The sequence below is a fragment of the Leopardus geoffroyi genome, chromosome B2 (genome assembly GCF_018350155.1).
Source record: "Leopardus geoffroyi isolate Oge1 chromosome B2, O.geoffroyi_Oge1_pat1.0, whole genome shotgun sequence".
In the NCBI taxonomy this organism is placed as follows: domain Eukaryota; kingdom Metazoa; phylum Chordata; class Mammalia; order Carnivora; family Felidae; genus Leopardus; species Leopardus geoffroyi.
In genome coordinates, this window is record NC_059332.1 from 702,812 (window position 1) to 713,104 (window position 10,293).

The window sequence follows — 10,293 nt, forward strand, 5'->3', positions numbered from 1 at the left end:
TGGAATTGCAGGAAATTTTGAGTAGCAAATCAGTGATATAGAAGGTCAAATTATGAAAATGATGGCACAGACAAAAAGAGGGAAACAAAGGCAAAAGATAATAAGACTTAGAGAACTCAGTAACTTATTAAAGAGGAATAAAATTCACATCATAAGAGTCCCAGAAGATGGAGAGACAGAAAAAAAAGGCAGAGGTTTATGTGAGGAAATTATAGCTGAAAACTTTCCTAATAAGGGAAGGGCACAGATATCAAAATCCATGAAGCACAGAAAACTCCCATTAGATTCAACAAAAACGTACCATCATCAAGGCATATCATAGTCAAATTCACAAAATACACAGACAAGGAAAGAATCATGAAAGAAGCAAAGGGGAAAAATCATTCACCTACAAGGAAAGAGAGAGCAGGTTCACAAAAGATCTGTCCACAGAAACCTCGCAGGCCAAAAAGGAGTGGCAGTATATACACAACATAATGAATTGGAAAATATGCAAACAAGAATTCTTTACCCAGAAAGGCTGTCATTCAAAATAGGAGAGATAAAGTTTCCCAGACAAAACTAAAGGAGTTTGAGACCACTAAACCAGCCGTGCAAGAAATTTTCAGGGGTACTCTGAGTGGAAACAAAACAGAAAAGACCAAAAGCAACAAAGACTGGCAATGACCAGAGAGTATCAAAATGGAACTAAATTTATATTTTTCAATAATCACTCTAAATGTCAACAGACTAAATGGTCCTATCAAAAGATGTAGGGTATCAGAATGGATTAAGAAAAAAAAACAAACCAAGATTCATCTATATGCTGCCTACCTACAAGAGACTCATCTGATACCTAAAGGCACCTGCAGATTGGACATAAGGGGATGCAGAACCATCTATAATGCTAGTGGACATAAAAAGAATAACCAGGGGCGCCTGGGTGGCGCAGTCGGTTAAGCGTCTGACTTCAGCCAGGTCACGATCTCGCGGTCCGGGAGTTCGAGCCCCGCGTCAGGCTCTGGGCTGATGGCTCAGAGCCTGGAGCCTGTTTCCGATTCTGTGTCTCCCTCTCTCTCTGCCCCTCCCCTGTTCATGCTCTGTCTCTCTCTGTCCCAAAAATAAATAAACGTTGAAAAAAATTTAAAAAAAAAAAAAAAAAAAAAAAAAAAAAGAATAACCAAACATCTATCAGACAAACTAGATTTTAAAAGACTGTCACAAGAGATAAAGAAGGGCATTATAACTAAGGGGTCTATCCACCAAGAAGATCTAACAATTATAAATATTTATGCCCCCTATATGACAGTACCCAAATATATAAATTAATCACAAACATAAAGGAACACATTGATAATAATACAATAATAGTAGGTGATTTTTACCCCCCCCCCACTTGCATCAATAAATAGGTCATCTAAGGAAAACCAACAAGGAAACCATGACTTTGAATGACACCCTGGACCAGATGGACTTCACAGATATATTCAGAACATTTCATACTAGAGCATCAGAATACACATTTTTCTCAAGTGTACATGGAACATTCTCCAGAATAGATCACATACTAGATCACAGATCAGCCCTCAACAAGTACACAAAGACAGCATACCACGCATGTTTTTAGACCACAACATTAACTTTAGCCACAAAAAACAAATTGAAAGACCATGAATATTTGGAGATTAAAGAAGAAGAATGAATGAAGAGGTTAACCAAGAAATTAATGAAGAATTGAAAGGGGAGCCTGGGTGGCGCAGTCGGTTAAGCGTCCGACTTCAGCCAGGTCACGATCTCGCGGTCCGTGAGTTCGAGCCCCGCGTCAGGCTCTGGGCTGATGGCTCAGAGCCTGGAGCCTGTTTCCGATTCTGTGTCTCCCTCTCTCTCTGCCCCTCCCCCGTTCATGCTCTGTCTCTCTCTGTCCCAAAAATAAATAAACGTTGAAAAAAAAAATTAAAAAAAAAAAAAAGAATTGAAAAAGTACATGGAAGTCAATGAAAATGAAAACACGACAATGCAAAAGGTCTGGGATGCAGCAAAGGCAGTCATAAGAGGGAAGTATATGGCAATCCAGGCCCTCCTAAGGAAGTAAGAAAGATATCAAATACGCAACCTAACCTTACACTTCAAAGAGCTGGAAAAAGAACAGCAAATAAAGCTCAAAGCCAGAAGGAGGGAAATAACAAAGATTAGAGCAGAAATCAATGATAACAACAACACCAACACCAACACAGTAGAACATATCAACAATACTAGGAGCTGGTTCTTTAAAAAAATTAACAAAATTGATAAATCCTTTTAGATTTACAAAAAGGAAAGGAACCAAATATATAAAATCATGAATGAAAGAAGAGAAATCACAAGTACCTCAGAAATACAAACAATGATAAGAATATTAAGAGCAATTACATGCCAATGGATTGGGCCATCTGGAAGAAATGGACAAATTCCTAGAAACGTATAAACTACCAACACTGAAACAGGAAAAAAAAATAGAAAATTTGAACAGACCCATAATCAGTAAAGAAATTGAATCAGTAATCAAAAATCTCCCAACAAACAAGAATCCAGAGCCAGATGGCTTTCCAGGGGAATTCTACCAGCAATTTAAAGAAGAGTAAACACCTGTTCTTTTAAAGGTGTTCCAAAAAAAAAATAGAAATGGAAGAGAAACTTCCAAACTTTTTCTACGAGGCCATCATTACCTTGATTCCAAAACCAGACGTAGACCTCACTAAAAAGGAAAACTACAGACCAATCTTCATAATGAACATGGATGCAAACATTCTCAACAAGATACTAGGAAACTGGATCCAACAATACATTAAAAGATTTATTCACCACGACCAAGTGGAATTTATTCCTGGGTTGTAGGGCTGGTTCAATATTCACAACTCAATTGATGTGATACATGACATTAATAAAAGAAAGGATAAGAACCACATGATCCTCTCAATAGATGCAGAAAAAGTATTTGACAAAATACAGCATCCTTTCTTGATAAAAACCCTCAAGAATGTAGGGATAAAAGGATGAGGTATAACATAACCCAATATCATAAAGACCATACAGAAAACACCCACAACTAATATCATCCTCAATGGGAAAAAATTGAAATCTTTCCCCCTAAGGTCAGGAACATGATAGGGATGTCCACTCTCACCAGTGTTGTTCAACATACCACTGAGTGTCCTAGCCTCAGCAAAAAGACAACAAAAAGAAATAAAAGCATCCAAATTGGCTAGTATGCAGTCAAACTTTCACTCTTTGCAGACATGATACTGTATGTGGAAAACCCAAAAGACTCCACCAAAAAACTATGAGAACTGATACATGAAATCAGCAAAGTCGTAGGATATAAAATCAATGTACAGGGGCGCCTGGGTGGCGCAGTCGGTTGAGCATCCGACTTCAGCCAGGTCACGATCTCGCGGTCCGTGAGTTCGAGCCCCGCGTCAGGCTCTGGGCTGATGGCTCGGAGCCTGGAGCCTGTTTCCGATTCTGTGTCTCCCTCTCTCTCTGCCCCTCCCCCGTTCATGCTCTGTCTCTCTCTGTCCCAAAAATAAATAAACGTTGAAAAAAAAAATTAAAAAAAAAAAATCTTTAAAAAAAAAAATCAATGTACAGAAATTAGTTGCATTTCTATATACCAATTATGAAGCAGCAGAAAGATATCAAAGAATTGATCCCATTTACAATTGCACCAAAAACCATAAGATACCTAGGAATAAACAACTAGAGAGGTAAAAGATCTCTTATATGAAAACTACAGAAAGTTTATGAAAGAAAGTGAAAGAACACCAAAAAATAGAAAACAAATTTCATGCTCATGGATTGGAAGAACAAATATTGATAAAATGTCAACACTACCCAAAACAATCCACTCATTCAATGCAATCTCTATCAAAATAACACCAGAATTCTTTAAGAGCTATAACAAACAATTCTAAAATTTTTAGGGAGACCAGACCCCAAATAACCAAAGCCATGTTGAAAAAGAAAACCAAACTTAGAGACATCACAATTCCAGACTTCAAGCTGTATTACAATGCTGTAATGATCAATACAGTATGGTACTGGCATGAAAACACATAGCTCAATAGACCAGAAATGGACCCACAAAGGTATGGTCAAGTAATCTTCTACAAAGCAGGTGAGAATATCCAATGGAAAAAACACAGTCTCTTTAGTAAATGGCACTTGAAAAACTGGACAGTGACGTGCAGAAGAATGAACCTTGATCACTTTCTTACACCATACATAAAAATAAACTCGGGGCGCCTGGGTGGCGCAGTCGGTTGAGCGTCCGACTTCAGCCAGGTCACGATCTCGCGGTCCGTGAGTTCCAGCCCCGCATCAGGCTCTGGGCTGATGGCTCAGAGCCTGGAGCCTGTTTCCGATTCTGTGTCTCCCTCTCTCTCTGCCCCTCCCCCGTTCATGCTCTGTCTCTCTCTGTCCCAAAAATAAATAAACGTTGAAAAAAAAAAATTTTAAAAAAAATAAACTCAAAATGGATGAAAGACCTAAATGTAAGACAAGGAAAGCATCAAAATCCTAAAGTAGAAAACAGGAAGCAACCTCTTTGTCCTCAGCCACAGCAACTTATTAGACATGTCTCCAGAGACCAGGGAAAAAACAGCAACAATGAAACACTGGGATCTCAATCAAGATAAAAAAAAAATAACCTTCTGCACAGCAAAGGAAACAATCAACAAAACTAAAAGGCAACTGACAGAATGGGAGAAGATATTTGCAAGTGACTTATTGGATAAAGGGTTACTACCTGAATTCTATAAAGAAATTATCAAACTCAACACTCAAATAATAAATAATCCATTGAAGAAATGGGCAGAAGACATGAATAGGCACTCTTCCAAAGAAGACATCCAGATGGCTAACAGACACATGAAAAGATGCTCAACATCACTCATCATCAGAGAAATACAAATCAAAACCACAATGAGATACCACATCACACTGGTCAGAATGGCTAAAATTAACAAGAGAAGAAACAACAGACGTTGGCAAGGATGCAGACAAATGGGAACCCTCTTTCAGTGTTGGTGGGCATGTGAACTGGTGCAGCCACGGAGGAGAACAGTGGAAGTTCCTCAATAAGTTAAAAGTAGAGCTACCCTACCACTCAACAATTGCGCTACTAGGTATTTATCCAAAGGATACAAATGGTAAAGAAGATGTGGTGTGTGTATACATACATACAAAAACAGAAGACCATTTTAGCCACACATATATGTGTGTGTGTGTGTGTATATATATATATATACACACACACACACACATACACATACATATATACAATGGAATATTAGCCATCAAAAAGAATGAAATCTTGTCATTTGCAGCAACGTGGATGGAACTAGAGTGTATTATGCTAAGCAAAAGACAGAAAGAGAAAGAGAAATAACATATGATATCACTCGTAGAATTTAAGAAACACAACAGGTGAACATAAGGGAATGGAAGCCAAAACAAGATAAAAACAAAGAGGGAGGCAAACCATAAGAAACTCTTAAATACAGAGAACAAACTAAGGGTTGCTAGAGGGAAGGTGGGTGGGTAGATGGGCTAGTTGGGTGATGGGCATTAAGGAAGGAACTCGTTGTGATGAGCACTGGGTGTTGTATGGAAGTGATGAACCACTGAATTCTACTCCTGAAACCATGATTACACTACATGTTAACCACCTTGGATTTAAATAAAATTTACATACATACATGCTGAAATGGCTCTCCTGTCCCACCTCTAGACCACAGCCTTCTTAGGATTACTTCCAGAGACAAATAAAACCTTAAACATCTTCTCCACAGAAACAGAAGACTTTAAGCCATTTTAGCCATGACCTTTAAGATCTCTTTGTCAATGTGTTTGAGGCTAAGATGGTGAGTTGTAGGGGGACCTTATCCTTGCCTTGTCCCTCAAACACAGCTTGATAAATATCAAATGATTCTCATTACCCAAGAAATCAGTCTGATTACTGAGAGAAAAAAAATGTACATCTATGGGAAGAAAAGAATTGTAGGTACTGCAGAGGGGAGGGAGACCTGCTCAGAGAGAGTGCATTACACAGGGGATTGCATGAGAAAAACATTTCCCCCAAACCACTGACTGGTAAAACTAGACAGGCTGATTATCCCAAGTTTTCACAACAAGCAGAGTTCAAAGACCGCAGCTGTAGAAATCAGCACAGTGGCTGCTGGGGAGAACAGGAAACATAGTTGTGCTCCTATGGAGAAGGAAGGTAGAGGCCTGAGAGCATACAGCATGGACTGAGGATTCACTGGTTCACACTGGAATAAACAGTTACCTTTCTTGGAGTGCATTTGGGAGAGGCAGCACCAGCTCTCAGAGGACAGAAGAGCTGGCTGACACCATTGTGCTGCCCCATTCATTAGCACAGGGGCAGAGACAGCTGCTGAGGGCAGCAAACCTGGAGTCTGGCTTTTTACTGCATTTTATTCTAAACTCCAAGTATCTGTACACTCCTGTGACAGCCTTTCTGGGAAAAAACAGCCCCAGCACAATGAGACCCTCCCCCAGAGGATGAGCACAGGTGCCATGCCTCACCGGGTCCCTAAAATATAGAGTTTGAAACTCTGCTGGCATGCCTGAGATAAAACACAGATGTGCTGCACTGCCAGAGGCAGATGGTCTGGACACAGGCTGAAGGCAGGGGTCTCAGAGAAGCCTGGAACACATGAGGAGAGCGTGTTCACTTTTTTGTGAGGGTTTCCTGGGCAGCAGCAGGCAGGAACTCCCCTCTCTGGGAGAGAACATCGGTGACACCAATTTTTATGCCCCCACCCAAGAGCACAAACCACATCAGTGAGCATCCTAATGCCCACAGTGGGAGCCTTGAAACAGTTACACCAAGCCCTGCCCCCATGTGCTCTGCAGGTGCCTCTTCCTAGGGCAAGTATGCCTGAAAGCCACAGCAACAGCAGCCACACACACCCCCAGAAGACCAGCACAAACCCCCACACCCACCAAGACTACTGGTTATAGGGTGCTGAGAAGCTTCAGCTCTAGTAGAAATAGGATCAGGCTTATTTTAACAAGCTGGCCAAAGCATACCTAGTCAAAATTCACCACACTGGACAAGGTCCAAACACTCCTCACTGCAGGCAAGGAGAAACTGCAGCGGACTGACCTAAGGGAAAGAGCAGCCAAAACACAACAGCACAATGCACAAAACATACACGAGAAACACTTCCTGAAATGCCAGCCCCTGGACCATATATGACCTCTTCTTAATATAGCCATTACTTGCAGGAACAGGAAAAGTAACAGGCTTTCCTAACACACAGAAGAAGACAGAAACCAGAAAAATATCAAAACAAATGAATTCATCCCAAAAGAAGGAAAAACATCACAGCCAGGGATGTAATCAAGACAGATATAAATGATATGCTAGGTCCAGAATTTAAATCAATGATAATACCCCAGGGGCTGAGATGACAGAATAGCATGGAAGTTTTTTGCATCTCTACCTGAAATGCAGACAGATCAACACTCAACCATCTTGTACACCTAGAAAATTGATTTGAGGATTAACACAACAATCTGCACAACCTGAACCACATAACTCAGCAGGTACATGGCACGGAGAGGTGAACTGGGGGGAGAGAAAAGCTGCGGAGGGCAGGGAGCTGTTTTTGCTTGTGGAGAGAGGATGTAAGTGGGGGAGAGTGCGGGAAACACACCCCCTGTGCCCAAAAGTAGCTGGAGAGAAAGTGGAAAAGTGGAAACAGCCACAGGGACTGAACAAAAAAGGGAGAAAGGACAAAGGAGAGGGTTTAAATTCCATTAAGATTCTATAAGTGGTGGAGCACAGAGTCTGGAACTCTGCAGCTCAATACCTGACAGTGCTCTGGTAGGAAGGGAAAATTCCTAGGAGCAGAGAGGGAGGTCCTCGGTGTCCTCAGGCCTTACAGGGAGAGGTGGTTCCCTGGCTGGGAGGATACTGTGTGGCCTCCCCACAGGCACAGGTCCCAGCAGACCCCAGAGAACAACCACACTTGCTGGTGCTGGAACAAGGACATTGAGGGCGAAGCCTGACTCCAGATGTGTGTTATGATTTTTCCATAATCCCTGAAAGGCTGCTGCTACACGATCATGTGAACTTTTTCTGGGGTGGGCTGGTGCCCAGACAGTCTCTGGGTATCAGCAGCAGTGCTGTCTAGGGAATGTTCCTGGGTGCAGCCACCCGGTCGCTGCTCAGTGAGCCCCTCTCCCAGAGGGTCTGAGGGGGTCAAAGATTCAGTCCCTCAGAAGTGAGGGGTTAGAAAACACAGCTGCATCTGTGATAAAACGCAGGAAGGAGGTGCCATATGGCTGCCTGATGGCTTGATTATAGACAGCGTAGAAGCGGGGAGTAGATACAAGCCAGAGAGAAAGAAGAGGTGCTTGATTGCCAGTTGTGGAAAGAGCAGAGTTTTGATACTAGGGACTGGATAGCTGGTGACTCCATTTTCACCCCTCCCATGCATGTGCATACACACCTACAGGAAACATAACAAGCCATCCCAGTAAGCTAAGCGGTACAATCTGTTGGAGAATGGAGCTGTTACAATAAGCTCCATCCAACTGGGCCAACAGCGCTCTTAAAGAACACAAGTCTCTTTGTGTGCTTAGTTAACAGACTATAAAGTGCTTCATAGCTTGACTTCTATGGAAAACCAGATGTCATTTCAATCGTACTTAATTTTGTTTGCTGGTTCTTTTATTCAATTTTTTTCTTTTTCTTTTTTTCTATTATTCTTGAATACAGAAAGACAAAAAATCTTTTTGTTTTCAATTTTTATTAAAAAGATTTTTAATTTTTTTCTACTATATTTTTTACTGTTTGCAAATTTTTGAAATTCTATTTTACTTTTATCATTAATTTATTCTATTTTACCATATTCATTTTTTTCAAATTTTCAAACGATTTCCTTTTTCTTTCTTTCTTTTTCTTATCTTTCCCTTTTTTCTCTAATCTATCAAGCTTCTTTCAAGAATCAAACAAAAATATATATAGGATCTAGCATCCTTTATTTGATTTATTTGTGTTGTTTTTAATTTTTTAAATTTTGTTTTTCCCCTTATTAATTTATTTTCTTCCTCCAAAATGATGAAATGAAGGAAATCACCCCAAAGGAAACAACAGGAAGAAATGACATCCAGAGACTTAATCAACACAGATGCAAGCAAGATGTCTCAACCAGAATTGAGAATCACGATAATAAGAATACTAGCTGGGGTTGAAAAAAAACCACAGAATCCCTTTCTGTGCAAATAAAAGAGGTAAAATCTATTCGGGATGAAATTAAAAATGCTCTGACTGAGCTGCAATCTCGAATGGATGCCATGGCGGCCAGGCTGGATGAGGCAGAGCAGCAAATCAGCGAAATAGAGGGCAAACTTCTGGAGAATAATGAACCAGAAAAAAAGAGGGAGACTAAGGCAAAAGAGCACAAAATAAAAATTAGAGAACTTAGTGACTCATTAAAAAGGAATAATATCAAAATCATAGATTCCCAGAAGATGAAGAGAGAGAAAAAGGGGTAGAAAATTTATGTGACCAAATCATAGAAGAAAACTCTTCTACCTGGGCAAAGACACAGACATCAAAATATAGGAAACACAGAGAACTCCCATTAGATTAAACAAAAACCGACCATCAACAAGGCATATCATAGTCAAATTCACAAAATACTCAGGCAAAGAAAGAATCATGAAAGCAGCAAGGGAGAAGAAAAGTCCTTATCTTACAAGGGAAGACAGATCGAGTTCATAGCATGCCTAACCACAGAAACTTGGCAGGCCAGAAAGGAGTGGGAGGATATATTCAAAGTGCTGAATCAGAAAAATATGCAGCCAAGAATTCTTTATCCAGCAAGGCTGTCATTCAAAATAGAAGGAGAGATAAAAAGTTTCCCAGACAAAAATTAAAGGAGTTCATGACCACTAAACCAGCCTTGCAAGAAATTTTAAGGGGGAGTCTCTGAGGGGAGAAAAGATGAAAAAAAAAAAAAAAAGAAAGAAAGAAACCAAACCCAACAACAACCAAAAGACCAAAAGCAACAAAGACTAGAAAGGACCAGAGAACACTACCAGAAACTCTAACTCTACAGGTGACATAATGGCAATACATTCATGTCTTTCAGTACTCACTATACATCAATGGTCTACACACTCCAATCAAAAGACATAGGGTAACAGAATGGATAAGAAAACAAGACTGATCTATATGCTTTTTACAAGAGACCCATTTTAGACCTAACGACACCTTCAGATTGAAAATACAGGTTGGAA

The 10,293-nt window shown here is 40.3% G+C and overlaps 1 long non-coding RNA gene across 1 annotated transcript; it reads left to right on the top strand.

The window, feature by feature from the left end:
* Nucleotides 1-485: 485 nt before the first annotated feature.
* LOC123609655 lies at nucleotides 486-10,008 on the top strand. The gene is made up of 3 exons (XR_006717881.1): nucleotides 486-546; nucleotides 3,752-3,754; nucleotides 9,912-10,008. It is a non-coding gene; the product is annotated as an uncharacterized LOC123609655 (long non-coding RNA).
* The last annotated feature ends 285 nt before the right edge of the window (nucleotides 10,009-10,293 follow it).